Source organism: Harpia harpyja, chromosome 9 (assembly GCF_026419915.1).
Source record: "Harpia harpyja isolate bHarHar1 chromosome 9, bHarHar1 primary haplotype, whole genome shotgun sequence".
In the NCBI taxonomy this organism is placed as follows: domain Eukaryota; kingdom Metazoa; phylum Chordata; class Aves; order Accipitriformes; family Accipitridae; genus Harpia; species Harpia harpyja.
The window spans coordinates 40,942,167-40,969,109 of NC_068948.1; the positions used below are offsets into that span (position 1 = coordinate 40,942,167).

The 26,943-nt window shown below is 45.8% G+C and overlaps 1 long non-coding RNA gene across 1 annotated transcript in view; it reads right to left on the bottom strand.

Annotated features, from left to right (window-relative positions):
- LOC128145502 (uncharacterized) overlaps positions 1 to 26,943 on the bottom strand; it is a 188,940-nt gene that overhangs the window by 126,367 nt on the left and 35,630 nt on the right. The window contains exons 2-3 of the long non-coding RNA XR_008236495.1: positions 3,430 to 3,591; positions 1,239 to 1,404 (exon numbers count right to left, since the gene is read on the bottom strand). This is a non-coding gene — a long non-coding RNA (uncharacterized LOC128145502). The remainder of the gene's footprint in view (positions 1 to 1,238; positions 1,405 to 3,429; positions 3,592 to 26,943) is intronic.

Genomic DNA, 26,943 nt, shown 5'->3' on the forward strand with positions numbered 1-26,943 from the left:
CACATAAGCCACAGCCGGCAGCAGCAGCAGCAATTGATGTGTGGGCAGCAACTAGAGAATCTTCCACTATAGCTACTTCTTTGCTTTTAGTGGGAATCTTTGTTTCAGGGCTGGGGGTGCAGGTGGGAACTGGAAAAGGGGAAGGAAAGCAAGCAGGCTTGGATGTCTCTAGCAGTGCATTGCAGTTCTGCCCAACAGACATATGTAGCCTGCTCTTCCAGTCTTAGGTCTCTTCTGAGCAGAGCGTGCCACTCACACCAGATTGTGCAATAGTAGTTTAGGATGTGTACAAACACTGGCAGGAGGGAGATATGTCAGTCCTTGGTGTAAACTCTGACCTAGCCTGGCCTCAAGCCACTGGTCACAGTGGTGAAGTGTATATATGCCAGGGCTTGTCACACACTCACAGTGCACTCTACCCTTCCCAACAACGTCTGTCAGGCTCCTCCTGTGCTTTGCTTTATATGTGTACACACAACACAGTCTATAAGCGCTTTGTCCTGCCTCTTTCCTTTGCAGGCAGCAAAGGTGAGAGGGATCTCCATTATTTTAGAGAGCATTTAGCTTAATCTCCTGAACTCCTTACAAGATGGGTACCTTCCAAACCTCCTGACCACTGTGAATACTTTCTACAGAGGTGCATTAACCTCCCTTGATTTGGTTGGAGTGCCTGCCTACTCTCATTACACTTTTGCCCTGCACAGTAGTCTTCTGCAAACTATCATACTACAGATGACCTCTGACCACAAAGTCCAGTTCTAGGTCCATAGCAAAACTGTAATACAAGTCAAACAACAATTTTCAGATGGATCACCCTTTCTGTTGGCGTTAAGTAGCCCAATAGTGGCTCATGCATGGTCTGTGGGGCACATCCTCCTAGCAGCATTGGCCCTTTCACACCCTAGGAACCAGTGAAGCAACATTCTTGAGCAACAAAGGGAAGCACAACACAGTGGCACATAAAATGAACTTGTTAAACTTCTTCCACTGCCATGTTCTTTCTGCTGGCCTCTGATTTAACCTTATCTCCAATGCCAGTACCTTTCCTTTACCTTCATTCCCATTTTGTTAAGTCATTTTTACAGTTCCATTTTCTTTTGCACAGGGCACAGTTAAAGTTAAAGAAGCTTAGGGAAAATAAAGACTTGCTTTGTTTTGATGCCAAAGGTAAATTTTTTTTTATTTTTTTTTTTCCGTTTTCTTTCCAGTTTTTTTAGTCTAAACAAGAGATAACATACCTTTTGAAAAGCAGCTTTCCTGGGGTTGCTTCTGCCCTGAAAACACATACACCTGGAAATTCCAGTGCTTGAGAGGAGCTGTAGAAGATCAGTCCATAAATGTTTTTGCTGCACTTGGGGAGCTAGAAGATGGGCTGGATTGCATGCTCAGTGGCTTCAGTCTTCCCTAGAAATGACAATACACAAAAGCATCAGCACTGAAACATAAAAGCAGACTAAAAGATGAGGCTTCTTTCCCTTTAACAAGACCTTGTGAACAGCCTTCCTCAACATCTCAGTAGAGTTGACTCTACCGAGATATTCAGAAACGTGATGCTTTGACAACCTGACCTCAAATTATGCAGTATACCAGTATAGGTAAGATATCTCTTAATACTGCAAGAACAACAGTGCCAGAAGCACAAAGCAAAGCTTCTCCAAGCCTTCTTAACAAATAGACCTAGTCCTAAAATTTCTGTATTGGCTGGTTCTACCTGCCTCTTTAAGCCTGGAGAAAGGATAAAATTAAAGTGCATTTCTTTTATATGAAGCAAAGCCTGGCACTGTCTGCTGCTGGAGAGCACCAAGTTCTTCAGACAGCTTTGAGCTGCTTGAAGGGAGGATCTGTGAACACACACAAAAATATGTGCGAGCGAACTATGAAGCCTGTTACAAAAGCCGGAGAGGTTTAAGCTGTGCTGCCCTTCAAAGGATGCCTGTTCGGAGCAGAATTAGGTAACATCTCATCTAAACCACCACTGCCTATGTCACTTAAGCTGATGGAACTGAATGTGTATTAACCATGCAGTGGGAGGGAAAATTTCAGAAAGGGTCCTTTACATCTACAAGCCTTTGATCATTCATTTAGCCTTTTGTTCCTTGGTACCTGCTACAGCCAAAGCACTCCATCAGGCAGCCGAGGGGATGGCTGTTTTAGAAGTGTGCATAGCAATAAGGAGAGTTAGCAAAGCTATGTCGGGTTGCTCTAGGCCTTATCCAATTGCGTTCTGAAAATCTCCAAAGATGGAGCTTTCATACACTTGCTAGGCTATCTGTTCCAGTGCTTAACCCACCTTCACTGTGAAATCGTTTTTTGCATATCCAATTGGATAGGTAATTCACTAGGCTGAGGGGTTTGTCTAAAATGCCAGCATTATACTTTCCTACCTAACTTGACGTGTGGAGGCTCCAGACCATCAGGAAAATCACACAGTGACAGCACTACAAAGGGAGCCTGCAATGTAATTATGTACGGGCACACAGGCTGGAGGGGCCCAGGGGTCTGGAGATGATAAAAGACATGGTAACTGGCTGGGCCTTGTCTTTGTTTCTCAAGGCCTGTGCCAACTGTGCTGCCAACCACGTGTGCTGTGCACATTAGGTAATGGTCTGGAAAAGCCTTCCCTCTAGAGGCATGTTCTGTGTTCATGGTGTTTGCTGCCATGCAGCCAGCCAGCTCTCCTTCCTCTTGCTTAGTTTTGTGAGCCTGGGACTGTGGAGGAGTTAGCCCATGTAAGGGCTGCAAGGAGCAGTCATCCTCTTGTTCAACTCTTCAACTTGTTAAGGAGTGGCACTGTGCAATGCTGAAGGCAGAAGCAGGGCACAGATCCTGAGCAGCAGGTGTGGTATGACACAGAGCGAGAGAGGGCCTGAGGAGATCCGTAATGCTGAAAGCAACAGATGCCCCTCTTTGTCTCTTAGGCAAGCTGAGCCTCAGTGACTTTATGTGCTTTTACAATTTAAGGTAGAGGGAAATCCGTATTTAGAAAGTGGCAATAGGAGGAATTCAGCTAATGCCACCATATCTGCATCCACTCTGCTTTAAAGAGTACATAGGGTCCTGCTCTTCTCTGACAAATGGGTGAAGGGAGAGGCCAGGGACTGGACATGTATTCAGTTTACTCTCTTGGCTTTGAAAGTCTTAGTTATAGTAGGGTTAAGAGCCAAACGCAACTCTGTCTTGAGCTGTTCCTTCTCCTCCCCCACTAAAGAATGATCTTTAAGCTCTGGACCCTCATCTCCACCCAAAATGACTGCCCTGATTTATTTTATGCTTTTTTGTTGTTTCCTTTTAAATCACTCCTAAGCTAAGCTTTTGTTTGCCAAGTTTTCAGCCTGGAGCAAATTTTTACAGTCGAATTATAACCTCCTCTCCTTCCCCTTGAAGAAGAGGTGTTTTTCTGGATATGCTGCTGTCCCACCCATTACTCACCTTGCTGCTGGGAGGCAGGAGAGATGGCAAGCTTTTTAAATATCAGCATCTCGAAGTTCAGTGTCACAGGCATGGGCACACATCTGTTTAAACCATTTCCCTCATATCTTGGCTCAAAATCCTTGGCTAAGACATCTCATGGCAGTAGACGTGTCCAGGGAGCTGAGAGGGAGGGAATAAAGGAGACAAAGTGGTTAGGTTTCTCAGAAAGGGAATGGTTGTGGGCTGGAATATAAAGAAATGCCAGGACTGCAGAGTCTGCTCTCTCAGCACGTTACAGGGTTCTGACTCTTCAGGGCAGCGTGAAACTAACCCACACTTGAGAAGCCCCCTCTAAAGCACAGGCTGCAAAAAGGAGAAGGCAGCTGAGGCCACTGCCTTCCACTGAAGGGACAAATGGGACACAGTCTGAAAAGGTACTATGACCTGGAGCCTCAGAGGGACTTGGACACTTCTCTTCCTCAGGGATTTCAGTTTCCCCACTTAGAACCCAGTGAAAGCTTGAAAATCCCTGCTCAGCTGCCAATGAATTCCCAATGCCGATTTTGAAGCCAGGAAGGTTCTGGAGAAGTCATTTCAAAGCAAGCAACTTCATCTCCCCAACTGCGTGCTTTACCAGTGGGATCCAGTCCCTTGTGCTTACTCAGAGCATGCCTAAAAATGTTATCTGTGGTCTGGGACAGAGTGTGGGAGGGCACAAATAGCAGGGGAATAAGACATATTTGGTAGGGAATTCCCCGTGGATGTGTCAGTTCAGCACTGAAAGTCATTCACTGGATTAGAGATGTTTCTTGTACAGGAACTGGTGCCCAAATTACTCTGCGTTATGACCTTTTATAATTTTTATCAACTTACTTCCCCTCCTCCCACAAGATCAGTTAACAAGCAGTGGCTGCCTCTCTCACTCCAGGGAGACTGCCTGCCTTCCCACCACACTCCCTCTCCTAAGGAATTGCTCCATGTTAGGAGCTGCCATAGTGTACAATGACATTTTTACACATGCTGACATTAGCAGCAAGTTATATGATTGCTAGGCTTTAAACTGCTCAGTGCACAGGTCTTCTAGAAAGGCTATCAACTGTGACGGAGAACAACCAGCATTCAGCACAACAAAAAGGCCAATTCTGGTATTAAGCTTCTCTGCAAAGAGGGGAGCTGGACCCAGGACTAACTCTGAACTTGGTGACATCATCAGATGTGAAAAGCCACACGAGATGGTGCATCTCACATTCTGAGAAGGTCCAAGGGTAAGAAAACCATAGGGTAAAATGGATCTCTGTTGCTTTCCCCTGTGAGTTAGATTCTAAGTGAGGGAAAGTAAGAGGAGCCTTTTCCTACAGGCAAGCTCTCAGCTGCATATTAACTCCCACTGTCCAGGGAGTCACAGAAACTGATGACAGAAAGGGACCTTCTGGTCCATCCATCTGCTTGCTCCAAGGCAGGTCAGCACAGTCTGCGATCCTTGACTGAAATTTTTATATTGTGTTTTAAATATTTCCCTCATAGACCCCACAGCCACCTTTGCAGTGTATTCCAGGGCTTCAACAGCTTTACTGCTATAAAGATTTTTTTTCCTAATGTCTTGCTGTAGTTAAAAACCTTGACATTTTGTCCTATATGCCCTGGATATGGAGAACAAATTATACACATTCTCCTTGTATTACTTGTATTGTCCCTCCAGCCCTTTACTACTATCACGTTTCTCCTTCGTTCTTGTTTAAGAGCCTCAGGCGCTCTCAGCTCTCCTCTTCTAGACCTCCTAGATCCTCTTCTCATACCTTAAGGCAAATGCCATGCTTGCTATTTTAGCAGAGAATGGCATAGCCCCACACTTTGGGGGCAGGGATTGAAGTGTAGCTACATGCCAGATTGTCTCAAATAATTGAGCAGGCTTAAAAACTTCTTCTTTCCACTGGCTTTGCTGCAGTTCAAATAGCTGTTCACCCCTTTCCCCAGTTGTGATTATCAATTAGTCTGCAGGCTATGTTCCATCACAGCCTGGAAAAAAACAACTTTAAAAAAAAAAAATATGGAGAGCTGTTTTTAACTGGGATATTTCCAGAGATCTATGAGAACTTCTGAAGCTAGTTTCACCTCCCAAGCCAGCTTATTGCAACTACTCTCTAACAGGTATTTTGCAAGTGTAGTTACAGAATCACAGAATCGCTGAGGTTGGAGGCACCTCTGGAGATCACCTAGTCCAACCCCCTTTCTCAAGGCAAAGTCAACTATAGCAGGTTGCCCAGGACATGTCCAGTTGGGTTTTGAATTATCTCTGAGGCTGGAGACGCCACAGCCTCTCTGGGCAAGCTGTTCCTATGTTCAAACAACCTTACAGTAAAAATCACTAAGAAGAGTCTGGCTCCGTCCTCTTTATTCCCTCCCATCAAGTATTTACACACATCAGCTAATCATATCCAACTCCAAAACCTGCTCTTTTCTCTCCTCCACACATCTTTTTCCCGTTAATACTTGCTCCGGTCAATAAAGCAGATTCCAGTTTTAGGCAGCTGCCAGGGTGACACACATAGCTAACAACTGCTCAGGTGTGCCCAAGTGTTTGTTTTCTCCTGTTCTGATCATATCTACAAGACCAAACCTTGTTGTACTTCACAGTGACGAAGAAACAAGGATGCAGGCACCACAGGTATCAAAGCCAGCATCAGAAGACAGGGATGAAGAAGAGCTCTACTCATCTTCTGTATCACAATCTTGACATTCATTAAAAAAAGCCCACACCACTGCCATCATGTCTAAAAGCCTGCAGGGTGATAAATACTTAAAAGCCCATGTGTAAGGAGTCTTGTGATGCCTGCGTGAATCTGCAAGCAGCCTGAGAATCACGAAGAGCTGTCACTTATCTCAACATAATATAACAAAGAACCACAGTTCTGGAAAGGGTAGGAAAGGATAAGAGAGCAGCAGCCCAGTATCTTTCCCAAAATACTGGATTTCCTACCCAGCCTCCAAACTACTATCCCAGCTTTTCCAGGGAAGGAGTACAGTAGGGTGGAGATAGAGAAAGAAACTCTGCTTCTCCCTCTGCTCTCAGTGGTGTGCCAAGATCCCAAACTGCACTAATCTGACCTTGCCAGACTTTTCAAGGAAACAATTACATGGGTCTCTGCCCTTGGGACTTCATATTCAAAGTCTCCAACCCTTCGAAGATGTATGCACTTGCTTGGCTTATAGTTGCTTACATCAATATGATATGAATGAGTTACAGGCAAAGAAGAAAGGCTGGGACATGCATACTCTTGCAAGGGTTGTTGGAGAGCAGAAGATGATCACAAACCTTTCCCTCTCCACCAGGTGAAAAACTTTACAGACTGTGGACACTTGCAACCTTGTCTAAAGCCTGATATTTCCCCTCAGTAATGATCGAATCAAGCAGAATTCTTCTGGTATTAATCAGATGAGCAGGGGAGCACTTTGTGGTTAATATTATCAATGGGGATGTCAGGAAGGCTCTGACAGGATTACCCTTGGAATTTGCCATTTATTAACTAGGCCATTAGCTAAAATGGCACAGCTGGGGTGGGGCTGGTTTTGCTTTTCACATGGGAGATGGCTTGTTTGAGGGTGGGGAAGCTGAGGGTGGTGGAGTTCTGTCTCCATCTGATTCAGAGATCTCGAACAGCTGCCCTGGCAGCCCTGAGATATCTTTCCCCATCTGTGCGTCTTTCTTTGCTTTCATCATCTCTTCCCATTATTGGGAAACCATCACAAATCAAGCTGCAGACTGAGCTAGGAGAGCTTGCACCACCAAGCGTAGGCTTGTGGTCCTGACCTGGGGAGTAGGGGAATGAAACCCCGCTGTTACAGGCTGTTCTGCTCTGGGAGGCCAGAGATAAACACTCCAAGCCCTTGGCCCAGGGCACCAGGAAGGAGAAACTGGGTTTAGAAATAGAGGCATATTAGACTTGCAGAAGCAGCTGGGATACAAAGTAGGCACATGCAAAAAGTTTAGGCAAGTAAGGGAAACAAACCAAAAAATTTGTTTTCTCTCCTTGAAATTTAGCGCTGCTGTTTGCCCAACACAGGCAGATGGATAAACATGGTCAGGTAATGGAAGAATACAATCAGACATTAAAGAGGAAACAAATGTAAAAATATAGCTGCAACACCCTTCCCCTCCAAGCAGGTTTCTATCCCAAATTCCAGAGGTGCTAGGCATCATTTGCTGTGCTCCAGACAACTTTACATGGGCTACAGCTGGAGGGAACTTTTGCAACCTTCAGTCTCAAAGATCACTGCACCAGAGAAGAGATGGACAGAGGCACCCTGCACCAAAAGTGGCTGGGCCATGAAGCAATGGGCCACAGAGTGAAAGAAACTCCCCCAACACATCACAGGACATGTCTTTATTCATTCCTTATTCAGGCAGGAGTGGGAAAATAAAGTAAGACCTCTATTCAGTGCTATTTTTCTGGGTAGCACACCTCAGGAAAGACGGCAGGTGTTCCCTTTGCACTACTAGATCTGCAGGATGAATCCCACACGATGGCACTGGTTTCCTCACAGAAAAGGGGTCTCTAGTCCTCGGGGGCAGGTGGAGCACAGAGCTCCAGAGCAGAGATTCTGGGGAGAGGACCACAGGCGCTCCTCAAAACAGACGTGAGTCAGCATCTGGGGAGTCTAAGGTGAATGTAGCCCCGACAGTGGCCAGGCTTGAAAGCTGCCTCTAAATAGCATCTCCTGCTACCACTGCCAGAGACAAAACCCTTGGCTGGATGGAACCAGCCCACTGGTGTAGCCCAGCAGGGCAATTTTTATGTTCTTACAAACCCCAGAATCACAAAGGCATTGACTGAGAGCTTTCAGCACCTCTCAGAGTTTGTGCACTGCAGTACCTGTCATTGCATTCAGACACCCCACAGCATTTATTTGTCATAGGGTAAGTCAGTGGAGTAACTGGACTCAGCACGGAGCAGAACTGGGCCCTCACAGAGCATTTAGATAGGGGAAAAAAACATTGCTCTTCTCAGAGCACTGAATATAGAAAGGCAAAACCCAGTGCTCATTTCTAAATCCTGTCCTGCCTGGTCAGCTAAAGAAAGAATTAGCACTAGCATCCAAAATGCTGCAGGAACAAAAGCACATCCAACCCATATGGTCTCCTCTGCTTTGATACACACAGAGAACATATTTATGTAATTCCATCCACTCTCACTTGAAATGTGGCACTTATGCATAGAAAGACCTGCAAAAGGACACTCTTGAAATCTCAGTAAAATTTATAAAATGGATTTCCTATATCATAAAGCAAGATCTTGCATCAACCCTTTACCATTTATTCAGCACGAATAGAATTAACTGAAAATTCAACAGCTACTCCATAACTTCTCACATTGGCTATGGAAAAACCTATCAACTCATGCTTCAAAGTCCAGGTGTGAAATTCCTGTTTCTCAATTTGTTCCAGCTATTGCTCTGATGAGGGAACATCCCAGAAAAGGTATTTCTTCACCAGGTACGTTGCAGAAGTCTGGCTCCAAACCCAAATTCCCTATACCAATGTCATCTTCTTCACCTTAAGCACATCACTTAGTCTTCATTTAGAAAGAAGGTTATGGGTTCTTCTTGAGGCAGCTTGCTCCAAAGAGGTCCACCCAAAAGATAAATGAAAAGCCAAAAAAATGTCAACATAAAATAGAGACTGAACCTAGCAAAACTGCTGCTGATATTTGGGAGCAGAAACCACATGCCTCTTGCCTGAACAATTTCCAAACCATAAATGATGTTTAATGTGGAAAAAGTCATAAATGTACAAAAGTTACTTCTAAAACCAAAAACACAGAGTTTCTTACTTACGGCTTTGATGAATGAAGTGTTTTGTATTCTGGTGTCATGCTTGGCACTCTAAAGAGCCTTTCTGCTAGGTGGAAATTAATGGCACTGCATGTCAGCATGTCCACTGGCTTTGCAGCAGACTGACGAGTGCCCTTCAAGATCCTAACACAGACAATTTCTGTTGACTGCTCAGCAAGATGGAATATGTTCTCCTTCCACCAGCGGTATATCACAAGAAAGGGTTAAACGATACTAAGTGGACTTTACAAGTTACTGTGCATTATGTTCTTTTGTGCTCTCAGTTCCTACCTGTCTTTCAGCTACTGTCCAATTCAGCAAGAGGCAATGTGTGAATAAATCATGCACAAACCAGAAGTGGCTCGCATAAAGCAAAGCAATTTAAGGTATTTCAAAAGGACACAGGAGTTAAGGAAATGATGCTCCAATCTCCTCTCTGTTACTGTTGATTTGCAGACATTTCCAAGTACGTTCCAAAACTATATTTAAAATTAAGCTTTTAAAGTAAACAGTTTGCACTGGGCGCCAAGATTGCTTTAATGCCAAAATAGAAAACTCTGTCTGTCTGGCACATGCATCACTTTCCAAGCAGGAAATCCAACAAAGCGTTTAATACAACAGACATCATTTGATAGTCTCAACTAAGACGCCCACTTGGCACTGGCAGTAACCAGTCTTCCATCAACTGCATCCAAAAATTATGCTTGCTTAACTCGTTATCATGCTAAACATTAATGAGAGTATCTTCCTCTTTTGAAGTCCGTTGGAACTGGAAACGTAGGCTGAAAACGCCTGGTACACAACCATGCAGAACATCTGAGAACCACCCTTCCGAGATGGAAGCAGACAGAATAACATTGGAAAGCCAAGCTTCCCAGCCTTTTCTGTACTGTGAGTCACATCATGTACACACAGCGCTGGGGAATCCCTATGGGAGCTACAGCCATGGGGAACACAGGGAAGCAAAGCTAATAACTATTTTATGGAAGAGGCTTGCTGGAAGAGGTCAGCAAGCCCATAGCTGCTCTGTCAGCTCTCTGAAGGCAACTAGTGGCTAGTCAGCAGACCACAGTTTTGAGTGCTGCTATCTGAGCTGTTTTCTTTTTTTCCCTACCACTAGTTACTTTTCACATTATGTAATTCCAAACTTTTGTACAAGGATCTTTTTCTCTTCCTGCATTGGTGAGAGGTGTGGGGTCTTCACCTGGTGTGAAAGAGAACTATATTAATCCTTCTCTTGCAAAAAGCTGTGTCACTTAGAAAAAGCAGTGATGGGTAACGTAAAAGCTGCTACAAACATACACATATTTTTGCTTACAAACATATGCATGACACCAGATCCTCAGGACAAACAGTCTTACTATCAACACTTGAAGATTCATAGTTTTCCTAGGCAAAAGTGGTCTGTTGAAAGAAATTCATAGCTGAAAATACTACATCATCGTATGATTTGTTTAAGCACACTCCTCAGTGATCTTCTGAAGCCTTGCCCCTACTCAGAGAAAAGGCATGCTACCTACCAATGGATCTTTCTGAGCAGTTTCTAATAGGTGTTTTCATAATTTCTAACAATCAGTGACTCAGTTTTCCTTTTTTCCTCCTGCATCTCACTCAGTGAATTAAACAGGCTGTCAGTGGCTCAAGGCCAAGTCTGGCCCTCTCGCTCTGACAGCACGTTTTAATTTTGCTGTTCAAGCACTTCTTCCGGGACAGGTGCCCAGTAAGTGCTTTAGAAACCAGTGTTTATTATTCACGAGAGGAAGAATTTCAGGAAAAATACCATTATAACATCCGTGACAGGGTTTTTTTAATCACTCTTGTTACAGCCATGCACTTCTGGCATGCCAGCCTTCTGAAATGCATCTCTTTTGGGGTTCAACCCACTCTAGGTTGCTGTTTTCTGTGCACCTGGAATGAACATTGCCTCAGGTCTGGTAGCATCCAGATCCATGGCAGTGTTCTCCCTGGGACACCGGGAAGCAGTGATTAACAGGCTCCTTAAAGCCAAGTAGTAGAACTAAAGTATGTCAGAGGAAATATATTTCTTAATTTACCCACTGTAGCATACGTGGTCTTCCCAAAGGCTGGAACTGGAAGGACCCAAATCCTTTGTGTCTCAGCAGACACCTAATTCCTGAACAGGCGACAGAGTTGAGTGTCCCCCCTAACAGTTCATGAAGTTCTCTCTCTCTTTTACACTGTCAGTATATTTTGCTATTTGACTTCTAAGAAGTTTTCTCCCCAACATAAGCAACTTCTACATCATATTAGTGGCTGGTGCAGCTAGGTCAGAGTCTGTACATAGAGCAGTCATATACTAGATGCAGAAGGAATTGGCCTGAGTTCCACATGAATGACGAGGCATTCTTTGTCAGTGGTAGTTTTGTTTTACTCTCTAGCTCGTTACCAAATGCTGCTCCTGCTTCCTATCTGCAATGTGCCTCTGTCTTCAGAGCTTTTGTACAACCCTCAGCAATCAAGGCATTGTTCCCGTGTTCCAACCTGATGCTTGCTTGTAATTACCTTTCCTGTTTTTCCTATCCTTTTCCCAAAAGGCTGAGGCACTTTTTCATCTTTGCTTTTTCTCAGCTATCATATGTGTTTTCCTCACACCTATTCAAAATTCACCACCATAACAATCCAACATGCCACCACTGTCTGTGTCACAGCAACAATCTCTAAGCAGTCACTCCTAGAGCTGCTATGGAAACACAAGCATTGCTGAAAGAGTTTTCTGGGCAGCTCATAGCTCCTCACCTGCAGCCTGGGGGCACACCACCTGAAGCTGCTATCACAGTGTCCTGTTTCCTATCTCATTAAGGGCAGAAGGTAAACTGCAATCCTTTATTCCTCAGCGTGGAGCACAGAAGTAACCTGAATAAATTCCTTTTTTTTCAATATGCTCATTTCTTTTGGAGACTACTTCCAAACTTGATTTTAAAAAGGTTAGGAATTAAGAATACAGTGGTACATTATTCAAATGGATGAAGATCCTCACCATTGTAATGCTACACCCTCTTTCTCACCTAAATTTACTGAGCTTCAGCTTTTAACCACTGAACGCTAACACTTTTTTTTTTTCTGTCCTCATTGGACAACTCCATTATTAAAGCTGCACTCTCTGAACACGTACCAAGAAATTACAGTCAGACCTCCCTTCTTTTCAGTAAATTAAACATATTGCTAAACGGGGTGCTAAAATTTATTCTGAGTTATCAAATGCAGAAGTCTCCAGCTCAAAACACACAGACCAAGGGACAAGTGCTGACACAGCTTTGAGTCAATGGAAACATTGAGATTATTTCCACCAGCACTGGTGAGAGCACAGCCAGGTTATAATGCAATAGAGACACTCCTGAACCCCAAATTCCTCTAAAGAAGGAAATGGTCCTTAGACCAGGCTTGAAGTTTTCTAGTGAAGAGACACAAAAATTCGTCCTGTTGCCACACAGACTTTGTTTGGTGACTAAGTATGCCTGAGTATCTTGTTAACATGCCCTACGATCTTGAAAGCTGACCCTTTGCAATAAGAAGTGTGACAAAGAAACAAGCTCTTGAATGGGGAAAGAAAAGGCTGTATGGCCCAAGCACCGTAACCCGAATAAAGGTGCTTTCTAAAGGAACAAAAATGCTTGTACACAGGTGCCTGCTACAATTGCTGCTCCTTGAGTCAGTGGGTAAAGCGCAAGACAGCAACACTGTTGGGAATTGGGCAGCATGGGAGTTTGAAGCAGAGAGGCCGGTCTGCTTATCCTCTCGATGTCACAACAGTTCCTGAAAATTTCTGAGTTCCAGGAGAGCTGCCCGACTTCCTCTGAGCTGCTGCCTCCGAGCTGCATTCGCAACACTGGCGGCCTGTGTATTTCAGGAATGTGAAAAACTGGCACAGTGAGGTCTATGATTCAGCCAAGATGATGTGTTGGGACATGACTGAAGTTAATTAAAAGGAGCTTAAGACAGACAGACAAAAAAAAGAGTTTGCGAGACTTCTTAAAGAGCCAATTAATTATTATTTGTGGCTGCACACGCCAGCTGGGCCACAACATGGAATCTCCCCAGCCCGTACCACTCACCTCAGAGCCTTTATACAATGCCAAAGAAAACCCATATGCAGGTCAGCCTTTGGGAGCTCTGGGCCAAACTCCCTGCACTGGAGCTGGGTAGAACTTTATTGAAATCAGCAGAATGGCATTGTTTACACCCATAGATTTATGCTAGGTCTTAATGGTGGACACAGAAGCAAGAAATGAACAATGTCTTGGTTGACATGTAAAAAAGCATGGGCTACTGCAGAGCGGGATGACCCAGTGACAATTGTCTTTGTGTGCATGGACTGGAAAGGGAAGGACTGGCTCTATCTGGAGTCAGAGTGGGGGAAGACAGAAAAAATGTGAATAATTTCAGCCTTTCTACTGCATGATAGTGATAATTTCCGGAGCTGCATGAGGCACCCACGCTAAAAGAAGCATAGTTTCCCAGAACACACTTCCAGACTAGGTTCCTATGAGGAATTCATTGCCTCCTTAGCAATTCCCTAAGACCCTAAATTCCTCTAAATTCACAAAGACTAAATTCTGAGTCACAAGTCTATGGCCCCAAAACCTTCATTACCTGCCCAAGGACAGCAAAGCAACACTCACATGCATGACCAACGTTTTCACTTCCAATTCTTCTACACATTCAGCTAGCACTGTCCCAGAGAGACAGCTGAGCAAAGACAGGAGTGGGTCTTGCCATAGACCAGCCTGGCTGGGAACTCGGCACCATATGCACTGCACAAAGACAGAGTAGTCAGAGCCACCCACAGGCTGAGCAGGCTGCCTGACCCATGCTTACCAAAACTTGTACTTTTCCTGCTCAAGAGGAACAGACCCACTACACCCTGTCAGTAACCGACATGTATGTTTAACAGGAGGCTGCAAATTTTAACAAAGGGGACTTTTCACTTTGGCTCCCTGTCATTTCAGTGGCTTATGGCGATTACAGCTTACAAGGCTCCTGTGTGCGTATGACTGGCACGGTTGCTCCCCCGGCCGGGGTGAGGAGCCTCCTACCGCTGCAGGCCCCACACCTGCTCGCACAGCCCTACCTGCACGTATACCTTGGCAGCCCCTGTGGCATTTGCTGGGGTGGGGGTGGGAAGACCATGGTGTCATTTACACACAGGTTGAGCAAACCAGGTGCAATCAGTTTGGGTTTGGCTGAAGAATCCTCCACCCTTCTCAAGCTATTTAACCCCTGCAGTGCCAAACCCTTATGCACACCCAGGGCAATGAGAGCATTAGTCTGCAGAGAAGAAATCTTTAGGTCAATCATCATTCCCAGATTCCCAAAGGTGCCACAGGAGGGACAGGTCATATTAAAGATTCATTGCCTAAAGACAGATAGCCAGCGCTCCTGCTACTGTACTTTGAAAATTATTTTAACCAAAGCAATGAAAACACATAGTAAGTATCATAAAACCAGTTGTCATCTGAAAATGGTTTCGTCACCCTTCTGCTACCCGGCCTTGGACAAGCTGAAATGATGCTTGAAAACCCTTTGAAGAGTGCAGCATCGGGACCAATGTGTTGCAGGTGCAACAGGCAAGAAGACGGCAACCTACCCACTCCTCTCCAGAGGCTGCAGTAGCTCTTCTGGTGCTGCCCTGGTGAGTGCAGATGGCCAGTGCGGGGAGCCTTAGGAACGGTTCCCTGCTTCAGCCTTGAGACCCAGTGTTCGGTTAGCCACCATGCAGGTTATGTTCAGTGAGTGACCTGAAGGGGCATATCTCCTACACAGCTTTGAAAAATAAAGCACCTACTGCACACAGTAGTATATACACTGGAGCGTAAGTACATAAACTGTGGCACTTCTGAGCAGCACATCCCCCAAAAGCAGTTCACATGTAGCTCAGATGACTTACAGCAAGAGGGCTGTAGTGGTACAAGGACAGCTGGGCAACCTAAGCCTTCAGTACTGGGAAGCAGTGCAGCAATACCACTGCACCATCCTTGCACACAGTTGCACGTTCAGTCCAACTCTATCCCACAGTAGAGATGCAAGACCCGTGGGACCCATGGTCTGAAAATCTCTCCCTGGAACATCCACCTTTTGCCTTCCCATCCACTGAGCTCTCTGGTTTGTGGGGTATACATCTTGCAGCTCTCTGACACAGGAAGGTTTTGGTATGCAGTTTGTACGGGCTGGACAATCATCCATCCCTGAGCTCAGGCGTCTGTAAAGTCAACTAAGGGCTGCTTACGCCCAGTCTGCTACGTTGCTCAAAATTAATAATATCACGACAAAACCTTAAGATGGAAACCCCTATGGGAAATCGGTGACTGCAGATCACTCAGGCTGAGGGGGACATGTTTGCAGAAAGGCCTGGAACAGCAGATTTTGAGTTTCTATCTCCAGTTGTTCTTCTAACCCTTTCACAAAGGGTTGAAGAAACAGGGGAGGGACCTGGGGGGAAGTCCCGACTGAAAGTAGCTTAACACCTTGCTGGATCCTCGCCAAACACAGTTTCAAATTAACAACTCCAAACTACCAGGAAAAATGCTTCTTTCAACACCCGGGGGGTCAGCACGACACCCAAGCACAGGCGCAAGGCAGAGCTCAGATCTGACACAAAAAGACAGGGTTGCTCACCTCTCTCGGGGGCTGAAGCCCGGAGAAAGGGGCACTGCTTCCAGGAGGGGACAAAGCCTGCAAACCCCACAACAAAGGCCACTTTTCAGCAGCACATAAAAGGAGGAGGGCCTGGCTCTGCCCCTCCAGCCAGACCCCACCCCTCGCAGCGTGGAGGCCTTCGCCCCAGCGCCAGCCAAATCTAATCAAGTCTGACATACAAGACAACGCGGACAGCCGCTCGCCTTAGGCACCCCCCGCCTCTCCTCCTCACCCACAGGCCTCCCTCCCTCCCTCCCTCCCTCCTGACCCACAGGAGCGCTGCCTTGCTGGAAGAGCTCACGCTAGCCCCACTGCACCATCCCTGCCTCCTACGGCAGCCTGCCCCTCAGCCCAGCTCCCGGCCGTCACCCACCTCTGGTCAGGCACACGGCAGCCCACGGCCAGGCCAGCCCCTGGGAGGATGAGGTGAACCCCTTTCCTCCCACCAGCCCGGAGGGCCCCCACGACCTTCGCTGCACCAATGCGAGAGCTCTGCTCGTGCCGGGGGAGAAGCGGCCCGTGGCCCTGCTGTAGTGGGGCGTGAGCTCTTCCCTGCTTGCAGCCATGACTGAGGTTCCCTTTCCCTAACACCCTCCATACCAGCACCCATCAGCGGGTGCTATGTACCTGGGGGAGTTTTCGCCGCCCAGTCCTTATAGTTTAAAGCACAGCCCAGTGTTGATTAAAGTGCACAGGAACTGGGCCAGATCCTCAACCACACAAGTTTCCCTTCAGATAGGAGAAAAAGCCCCAAAGCTTTAAAAGAGTTCATTTAAGCTGGGACAAACAAGCAAGTGCTGAAGGTAGAAAGCAGCTCAAAGCAGTCAGACCTGTCTCGTAATAGCAGGGAAGGCTGAATATTTCCTAAAATTGCCCCTCCTGCATTACCTACGCCACTCCTCAGGTCAGGGCTCAGTATGCTCCAGAGCGGATGAGAATCTAGCAAGGAAAGCTGAATAAGCATTGCTTGAAAGGGAGGAGGCAGGAATTCACCAAAGTGAAGAGGAGGAGGAGGAGGAGAGAGCACAGGCTGTTTTTAGAAGTACTGGCACCACCTCAGTCTGCAGTGGCCAGGAAACTGGTTGGAAGCCCCACAACTTGAGCAAGACGCCCAGACCTGGGAGCCAGAAGAGGAAGGGACTTGGCAGAAATTCCCCTGCAAAGCAAGGAATCATTTCTGCACCAGAATATTCAGCTTGGCCTCACTGCAAACAAACCCTGCCAGATACCTGATCATGCCACCAGTATACTAGCACTCTGCTCCCCTGCTCTAATACAGCCATGAATCTTCTTCATCCACTTCTATCTTCCATTTGATCTTTTTTAGACAGCTTCCCTCTAACCCCGGTCTTCCCGCACTGCCCTGGGGCCATCGCAGTGCTCTCTGCACCAAGAGCAGCCCTGTCCCATCCCCCTGGCTTCCAGCTGCCCACCCTCATTCCTCCCACACTTGCCCTTTGGGCACTGTTGTCCCACCCCCTCCTTTGAGAGGCTACGGCTCATAGCACATGGAAGGGTGAAAACCACCGCTCTAGTCTTCCTAGGGTTAAAGACAAAGAGGCCAAGCATCAAAAGGCCAGCTCAGGGAAATTTTGGCATCATACAGGAAGCTGAAATAACCTGGTTGATGCATTGCTAAACTTACTGCTTCAGTTTATCTTTACTCTTCCTCTCCAGGACTAGCTGTATGTGGCACACCCCATGGCGCAGTGTGGTATAAAGCCCAGGGCAGCTGGAATGTTTGCAAGAAAACCAAGCAGATAGGGTAATATAGCACTGCATTTATTTTCTTGCTTGCAACACAGAAGGAGAGCGAGAGACTCAATACTAGGCAGCTGGAGCACCTGACACCCTCAATATCGCAATGGAGTTAAAATGCACCTATCTATACTGCAGAAAGTTGTCTGTATCAAGGGTTGGTGGTGCCAGCATAAACCTATAGGCAAAGTCTGAGAGGTTTACATCCATGCCAGCTAGAACTTCGAGAACAATACCACATCAAATACATATGGACACCTAAAAGTTTCACTGTGCAAATGACAGCCACGTCCTATTTTCTGCATGTGTTTGTCCCTTTTGAAATCATAAAAAATGAAGCAGAACAATTTTAACTGTTAAAGACATTTTCCAGGGCACAACAGTACACTGAATAATTTCCCTTCACTATATTCCATGGAAACAAAAATAACCCTTTTAGAAAGACTATAATCAGCTGGTTAGAGCACGTATCTCTCTCTCCCTAACAGACACAGAAAAGACAAATCTACACTTGAGTTGCAGTCTTGCTTTAACACGTCATCTAATAAGACTGTCAATTCTAGTCTAGCTATGAATATCTGTTGCTAGAGGAATAAAATCCTAGCTGAAAGTCTAGAGCTAAAACATAACTACCCTAGAAACGTCTTGTTAATGAACAAATGACTGTGTAAAACATACACTAGCATTCACAATTGTATTTTAATTATCCTCTGTGTTGAAAAGAAGCATAAACATATCCAAATCCACTTGGGGAATGCTAAAAAATGAGACAGAAGAAAGCAAAGTTCACTTTGGATCTGATACTTGCCACACCAGGTTTGAAGTTACACAGGAACAGCAGCCCCTCCAGCAAAAGTTCTGGTTCCAGACCTTTTGTCCAATGAACCCTGCATTCTTCCCCTTTTAGAATAAATGCTTGCACAGGGAAAGCCTTGTGCCCACACAGCAAAGTGGGTGACACCAGCAGGCATGGAGGGAAGTACAGAAAATGGTTTTGATCATGGCTAAAGGGGATGACTGGTAAGCAGAAAAGTACAAATTTTGTTCTTGGTTACTTTAAATTAGAATAAGTCTGTGTCTTTGGGTCCATGCCTAGTTTTTGCAAGCTAGCTGGATTCCCATCCTGTCCTTCCTTCCACATGCTCATTCTGGCCATGAGTTTAAGGCTCCTGAAAGGCACCAGATGTTGGGGGGGTGTTTGTTTGTTTGAACTCCCCTTGCAAAAACAACAATAAAAGAAGGGAAGAAGATTGGATGACTTCAGATTTGCTTTCCAGCAGAGTATGACTAAGGCAGGGAGATAGCTTGGTAAATACACTCAGGGAGGACTATGGGGAGGGACACAAAACGTACAGAGGAACTCAACAGAAAAGAAGCAAGGGGGATAGAAGTTTCCAATCATTAGCAGAGTGAAGAAAACGAAGACAAAATGGGTGATCAGGAGAAAGTTTTTGTGGACGCAGCCTGGGAGAGCCAGGAGTTTAATCTCCAGGCACAGTCTAATACAGACCCAGCAGACTGTCAGCTGAAGAAATAGGTGAGAAAAACAAAGGCAGGAGACAGACTAGAGAACGGGGGTCGTTTGGTGGTGAGCAGTCCAAACATTGTGCTAAACCCTATTTTGGTTAGTTGCTGTTGTGTTACTAGAGATTTCGCACTGTCTTTCTAGCATTCAGGAACCACCTTCTCCAGGAAACTTGCTGTACCTGCATGGAAGAGCACTGTGATCAAGGTGAGCCACAAACAGCTATTGGGAGGTATAACAGAAAAGATGTAAGGATGAGTATGGGGAGAGAAAGTGTTTAAGAAATCCAAATTGATCCTGGTTTGTGGGACAGGGACAATCTGAGGAGGAAAGGATAATATAGACAAAAGGAAGGCCCTGGAAGGAGAGAACACAAGTTCTTTGAACTGAAATTCTGCTTTACTTTAAAACACACACATTGCAACAGAGATGCGCACACGCACGCACACGCACAAACAAGTCAAGTATCCACATGAACACAGTTGGTTCTGGATATTCCTTCTTTCTTTAATTGGTCCCAGGTGAGGCATCAACAATCACATCTGGAAATTTTTATACAAATGGCAGGAAAGCCAATGACTCGGGTCACAAATATTTCACGCTCTCTCTTTGCCAGAAACACAGGACAAATGTGGTTTACATCTGCCTCCCTATAAATACACACACTCACACTCGCAAGATTCTCTGCTATGGCAAATACTTCTGCATGTAAAAGCAGAGCTGGTCAGTGTGCCTCCCATCCCACCCAACGTGGATTGGGCCAGAAAGAGAAACTGGATGCTGCGTGACACCTGCAGTCCAGGTCAGGCTTATCATTGGGATAAGGATCAAGAGATGGCAAAGACATCCTTACTGACTGTAGAAGCAAAACACAGAATCACATTACATGGATGAGCACTTTTAAAAGCTGCTGCAGCCCCAGCCTTCCAGACCCAGTATGGGCACACCCAGTTTCTGCCTGACACGCAAACTCAGCTTAGTTTTCAAAAGCTCACCTTTCAAGGAAAAAAAGCCACCAGTCCTCCCTTAATCCCCTACTCCTCCAGCCTCAGCTGCTAACAGGCTTGCTGAAGAAAGGCAGTGGTGGCAGTAGCTACCACCTGAGTTTATCCACTTGTAGTCAAGAAGAGACTGTACTAGTTTCTTGTATGTGATGCACCAATTCAAGCAGAGCACTGCCTGACTTAACTAGTTCTACCCAGTGTGCGCTAGTGCTGTAAAATGCTATACAAATTCAACACATCTCAATAGTAAGGACCTATCTCTTGGGCATCAGAGTCTGAACTCAGATCAAGTGCTAACAGTAGCACTGTTTCCCAGCAGTAACACTGTGCTCAGCTTCATTTTGGGAGTAAGCCTCAGAACAGATGATACCCTCAACACTGTTGCTGTATGAGCATTACAGTTGCAAAAGATGGACACAGCTTCATTACCATCTCTGTCAACAGTGTTCTCAGGAATGCAGAGATGTACTTCTCTTCAGTACAAGCTAATTCTTAGAAGAACCACAAGGTCTTTGGTTCTTTGGTCTTCTGAGATGTCCTCCTAGTGTAGATGATGCTGTTAGTCCTCTAGTGTAGATACTGATTTAGAAGAACTGAGAGACCCGCTGGGTGCAACAGAGTGTGCAAGGAAGTCAGAGTCAGGCAGGAACAGCTTACACACTTCTAATGAGCCAGCTCTGATCCTATCTATGGCAACTTTGTGTTGCTCCAGGGGTAAAGAGACTGTAGAGGTGACTTAACTAGATGTCAGAGGGAATCTCCCAACACCACCAAAGCAACCCATTTGGCATTTTTTCTTTCCCTCTGCCTGCCCTTGTCATAGTGGATGTGGCAGTAGCTATTTACAGAGCTCTGCCAACCTCTGGGTAGCAGGGTATGACAAGGGCCATTGCACTGCACCACTAGAGCAGCCCAGAGTCTGCAGCTGTAAACTCCAGGATGACGAAGCTGCTTAGCAGACTTAGATCAAAATATTTTTCCCCCACTAAGGAGACTACCTAAAGCTAAAGACACAGCTTTACCTACCTCTGAATGCCTATTGTTATGCTTCATGCCATCAGAATTTGTAATGGACAAAAGAGTCAACAGCCCCCAGCTACTGCATCTCTTGCGTTTGGTTTTTTTTCCCCTCATCTAGAGCTTTAAAGCAAATTGTAAAGTTCCATGTATGTTCAAGCAAGAGTTGATCACTCAGGCAGAACAGCACAGCAAGTTACACATTCCCTTAAAGTCAGTGGAATTCTAAAGGCAAAACACTTAAAATTGACAAAAGGTCATTATTTTTTATTCAATGTTTAATTAACACATCCAATTTGTCCCACTGTTGCAAGAGAGAGCTGAAAAGCTTACTAATTTTGTGGGGGTTTTTTAAAGGATTAAAGAAATTTGATTAAAGATAGCATCTTCCGATCATTCCTTCATTAGCTCTTTAGAGCACTCCATCAGCCAGGTTAAAATGTGCGATGCTGCTGGTACCTGTCCTATCCTCACAAGTCAAGAACAGGTACTGCCTTCACAGGTATCTCATTAGCCTTATTAATTTTGGAGTTTTCCTTGGGAACCCCTACAAGGGTCAGTGCTGGAAACAAGATCACTGAACTAAAAAATGAATGTGTAATGGGTGGCTCACACCGTTCTCTTCTGGTACTTTGAGAGCTTTCCTGAAGCCCACACCAGGCTGGCCAGCATCCATGCAGGACGGAGGTAATACACAGGACTAAGAGAAACTGAACCAAGTAGAAGCACAAATGCTTGGAGTCCACGTTCTGAGTGCTGACAGACACTGCCGCGCTCTGATTTATTCTCTGTAGCCTTTTTAAGGGCACACATTGAAATGACCTCCCCACGTGTCTCCACCAGCGCTCATCTGGTATGCCACAGGTGTGAGGCTGTTGCTGCTCTTAACATCTTTTAAATGTTCCACCAGATGAAGAGATGAATTCCCTTTGTTCCTCGGAGATGGAGTTTCTTTCATTTCCTGCATAAGGATGCAGTCCACACTTCTAGTAGAGGGAACAGATGATGTAGGCCTAGAGGGTAAGGGTGCATTTGCATGGGGTAGGTTATCAGGTGTTTTTGCACAATTAATCATTTATGCCCATTGGGCTGTACATGTCTGGTAACAGCAGTACTTTGCTGAGGGTGTGCTCTGTTTCACAAGAGCTCAAGAGAAGAAAGCCACCCTTTCAAATCCCTTTGCTCTCAGCCCATGGACAGACTCCCCTTAAAACCAAAGCTGAATGAAAGAACCCTGATTTGGCTTATTTGCATATGTGATTATGTAAATCAACCTACTGCTTCTTATCCCATGGCAGCAGATCTGCCATACTAGGCTGCAGAAGAGCCTCCAGGTCTGTGCCACAGTGGAGAAGAAGATTGGATTATAGAAAGGGACATATGCGTGAAAACAGGTCCTAGCTGCATATTCACAGTTCATCAGCAGGCACATGGGAAAAGTGGGACTTAACCCTTCACTGTCAGAGAGGCAGGGAAGAGGAAAATGGTGCAACAACTACGGTGAATGCTTAGATATAATGCAGCAGCCTTTATCTGAACATGTTTAAGGATAAACACTCAGACAGTAGCCTGCTGTATGCAAAAGAGTTAATGATCTTAAGCCACCAGAAATCAAAATGGTGAAAGATTTCCAGCCCCAGGACCATCACAAGAAAAGCCATCTCATTCACGTATCACTGTCACCTTGTGATGTGTGCACACTATCTGCTTGTTGCTCACCAGCATGCACAGTACCTACCTCCTGAGATATATGTTCTGTATTACCACACAGCACCCCACTGCTGTCTAGACTGTTATCTGTCTCCATACCTCCAGCCTTCCAGCTGCCACGCTACAGATGCAGCATCCAGACCAATGCTAGCTGCAGTGCCCAGGTGCCCAGGACACGCCACAGCCCTATACCTCCTTGCTCTTTTATTATGGATCTGCCTGCCTAACACCCCACTACCTCCCAGGGGCAGCTGGGGTGTTCACAAAGCAGCTTCTTATCACTGGGAGGCTCGACAGGCCCTGTCAGTGCAGCAGCACTGCTAGGGTTAATGCAACCCCAGTCCAACATATCTAAGCATCTGTAGGAAGTGGAACATTTTTAATGCTATGAGGAAACTGCTGTGTGGATGTGGACAACAGAAGCAAAAAGACCAGGCCATCTCCATCAAGAGGAAATAGAAGCAGTGTTCAGGGATGCATGGAAAGTGCAGAGTAGTCACAAGACATATTTTGCAAGCTCTAAATAATCTCTTACTAGGGCTAATAAGGCACGTCTCACCAAAAAAGCATGAAAAGTAACAAAAAGGAAAAAGAATTGGCACTTCTGGAGAATATGGCTGATATGAACCAGCCATCTCCCAAAGACTGATTTTAAACTGACTACAGGAGTAAGTGACAATAACTTTAGGGTTCCAAGAAATGTCCCAAAGCAAAACTAAACATGCATCTGGACTTGTCTTTGTTCTAAGATTTGAATGCAGGCTGGTTTTGGCCAAGAGTTACTTAACTTTTAAAGCCAACTTTGCCCAATCTAAAGTTTCCAAAGCAGGGCAAATAAAGTGGCAGGGTTTCCTTTGGAAGGATTTTGCATGTGTGACACAAACTCTAAGCAAAAGGTGTTGGGGGGTGAGGGTTGGTTTTGTTTTGTTAATCCTGCCAAGACTAGCAACACAAGGGGGGATCTTAGCAATACTGTAGGTTGACCCAGACCAATAACATCTCTTCAAATGATGCTGTTTTTACCTACCCTGGGTCAGCCACCCTAACCTACCCTTTGTGAATATATGAAAAAGCACACTGACATGCAGCAGCTGACACTGGCTAACTCTGTTTCATTTTCCTACTGCAAGCAGGACCAAGGCGAGAACAAATGGTGCCAAGTCAAAACCAAACTTAGTAAAATAGCAGTGTTACACACAGCCCTGGCAGTCCAAGCGAGCCTCACTTCAAATATCTGCAGTTTGAAATGTAAAAGAATAATATAAATTCCTTCACTTACAGGATTCCTTATCTTCCTAAGATCCTCCCAACCATCAGTTTTGATGCCCCTCAAAGGCAAGATCAAATGCAGGAAGCTGGGGCATCTGGACTGTATCTGTGCTCTAATCCCGCAGTTTAGATGCCTGCTTCCTCTTCTGTGGTGGCAGTCCCTCTGCAAATCATGCTCAGAATCAGGGGAACAACCAACCATGAGTTTCTTTTCACCATCTTCAGACTTAGGGGTTTAGCTGTGGGGTTTCTTGCACCCCAGCTGCACTGCTTTAGCCATGGTATTATACTGACTTTGCGGTCAGAAGGATGACACCATAGGAACAACATCCATCTAGCTCTAGCAAAAAAATATTCTGGCAACTTGCAAGACAATTACTAAGCTTCCACTCAGTTGTGTTTGTTTCCTCACAGTGGAATTCAGGGTATGTGGTGGTGGAGTCCAAACAGCCCTAGAAGCTTGTACATGACTGCCAGTCATGGTCACTCCAGAGAAGAGAGATAAAGCAATAGAAAGGAAGGAATCCAGCTGAGGGAAGGAGCATGCATACGGACAAACCCATCCCACTGAGCACTGCAAGGAGGAGCAGGGTGCCGAGTTCAATGCATCCTCAGGGACAGAGCTTGGAAGCAATGGGAAGGACTCTTGAATGTGCTCAACAACAGCAGTATGAGCCAGCTGCTGGCAAGGTCTATCAATGGCAGCATTGGCATGTTACATTTCTCTCCCCTTTTTTGAATGCTCCTAGCAGGCTTGTACCACTCCAAGGTACCAAGCCCATACATACACCAAACCCCTTCTCTTCGCTCCCATCAAGGCTGGACATGGGCCTATGCTGTTACCTGTACCTGAGAAGGCCTGGGAGCAGCTCCCTACAATCCCACTGACCTCTTGCAGTTAGGAACTGACAAAAAGGTGGGAATGCAACTGTACCCTGCAGAGACAGCCTGGCACATTTAAGCTGCACCAGCTGGAAAAGTGACTGCTGAATACTGGAAACTGCTTTATCCATGGGGTTAGTCTAAGGCAGCTGTTGTCAAACTGACCAAGAGCTTCATGCCCTAGTAGTAGGGCATTCTCTACCCTCCACTCCTCCATGTGCCCCTCCCCAGAAGTTCTGTGGCACCAGATAAAACAGCCCAAGGTCAGAGCATGCTCTGAATGGCGGCTGTTGTAGCACCCACAGTGCCCTGTCCCTAGCCTGAGCGAGAGCATCACTGACATGAGGCATCCAGCCCCAGCCAGCCGGAGAGGTTAGACTCCAGCAATGTCTTCCCATTCCCGGCTGGCTGTCTCCCATGTGGCGACGCATAGCACTATTCACCCGACTATTGGCCCAGCCCAGAACTGTTTTTATTAGAAAACACTAAGGCAAGCCTTTCCAAGCCTCAGAAGAATCATCTTGTAAAGATCTGGGCTTGAGATGCCAAATGATTGCTGCTTTGGCGGAGTCTGCACATTCATTTTTTATTGGTCACAAACGCTTTCCAGATGCTGGCATGCTGGCTGCAGATTGCAACTCTGGGGACTTGGCTCCCAGCCCCAGTCACTTTGTTAAACTCTTGACCTGCTGTGGGTTAAAAGAAGTGGGGAATGGGACTGAGTCACCATGAGGGCATTGCTAAGAGAGAGTGCGCAGCACTACACAGCAGAGACCCATTTCAGCAGCTTTCTGTGCTCAGCTGGCATGGAAAACATTTAAGGTGGTCCACAGCAATCCAGCTCAGCTGCCAAAGCTGGTGAGAGCTGCAGCGTAACACCAGTCCGGAGTTTAGGAGCGGGGACAGAGAGGCTGCCCTGCAGCTGGATTTTCCACACTGCAGCCCATACACTTTCCATCTTTTTTTCCTCTGCACAAGTGGATTTCCCATCCCTGCTCCAATACTAAAGAATCCTCTGAGCCAAAGCCATGTGCAACATCAGATTGAAAGCTGAAGCCAGGAAACCTTCCTTGGGTTCAGGTTTCATGACAAGCCTGAAGCTTGTTCATCAAGGACGTTTGCAAACCTTTGGGGAAAAAAAGACTTTCTGGATTCTCAGTTGTTACAGGATGTCCCAAATAAGGGAAAAAAAAAAAAAAAAGAGAGAAGTGAACAAGCAGAAGGAAACACAATTTTGATAGAGGTGTTTGATATTTTTCTGAATAGAAAAATTTCCCTTTAAAAAACATAGGTATTAAAAATCATTGGGATTTTTCTCCCTCTCAATGGGGGAATTTTTTTTAAATAATATTTTGCAGTTTTTGATAGATTCCTCAACTGAAATTCTTCTGCAGTTGATGACTTCCTTTAATCTCAGTTATCAAGAAGAAAGAGTTCTCTCAAAACCTCAGTTCAAACAGAACACTTTGAGCTGAAACAAAATTTGTCATTCTGCTTTGAAATATCCAGCCAAAAGCAGTGTTTCAGAGAATGTATTTCCATTCAGAACTTCTGGACAGAAAGGAAAACAGTTCTTGATGAGATCTATTGACTTGAGCTTTGGTGCACAGTTTCCCCCTCCCTTGTGTGGGCAGCCCATGGCGGGGGGGGGGAGCGGTGCTCAAGGAGCAGAGTCCCTTGGCATGTCCTCTGCCCAGGACATCACCTCAAGGCTCTCAGCCCTGCTCTCCTATCCACTCCCTTAACAAAATACTGCCTAAACCACAGCCCTGACAAGCTCCTGGTCTCTCCGCTGAGGCAGATGATGAACTATGCTGCACTGGATGCCAGGCAGGACAGTGGACTGGACGCTGGTGCAAGAATGCAGACGATGGCTGGAGACCT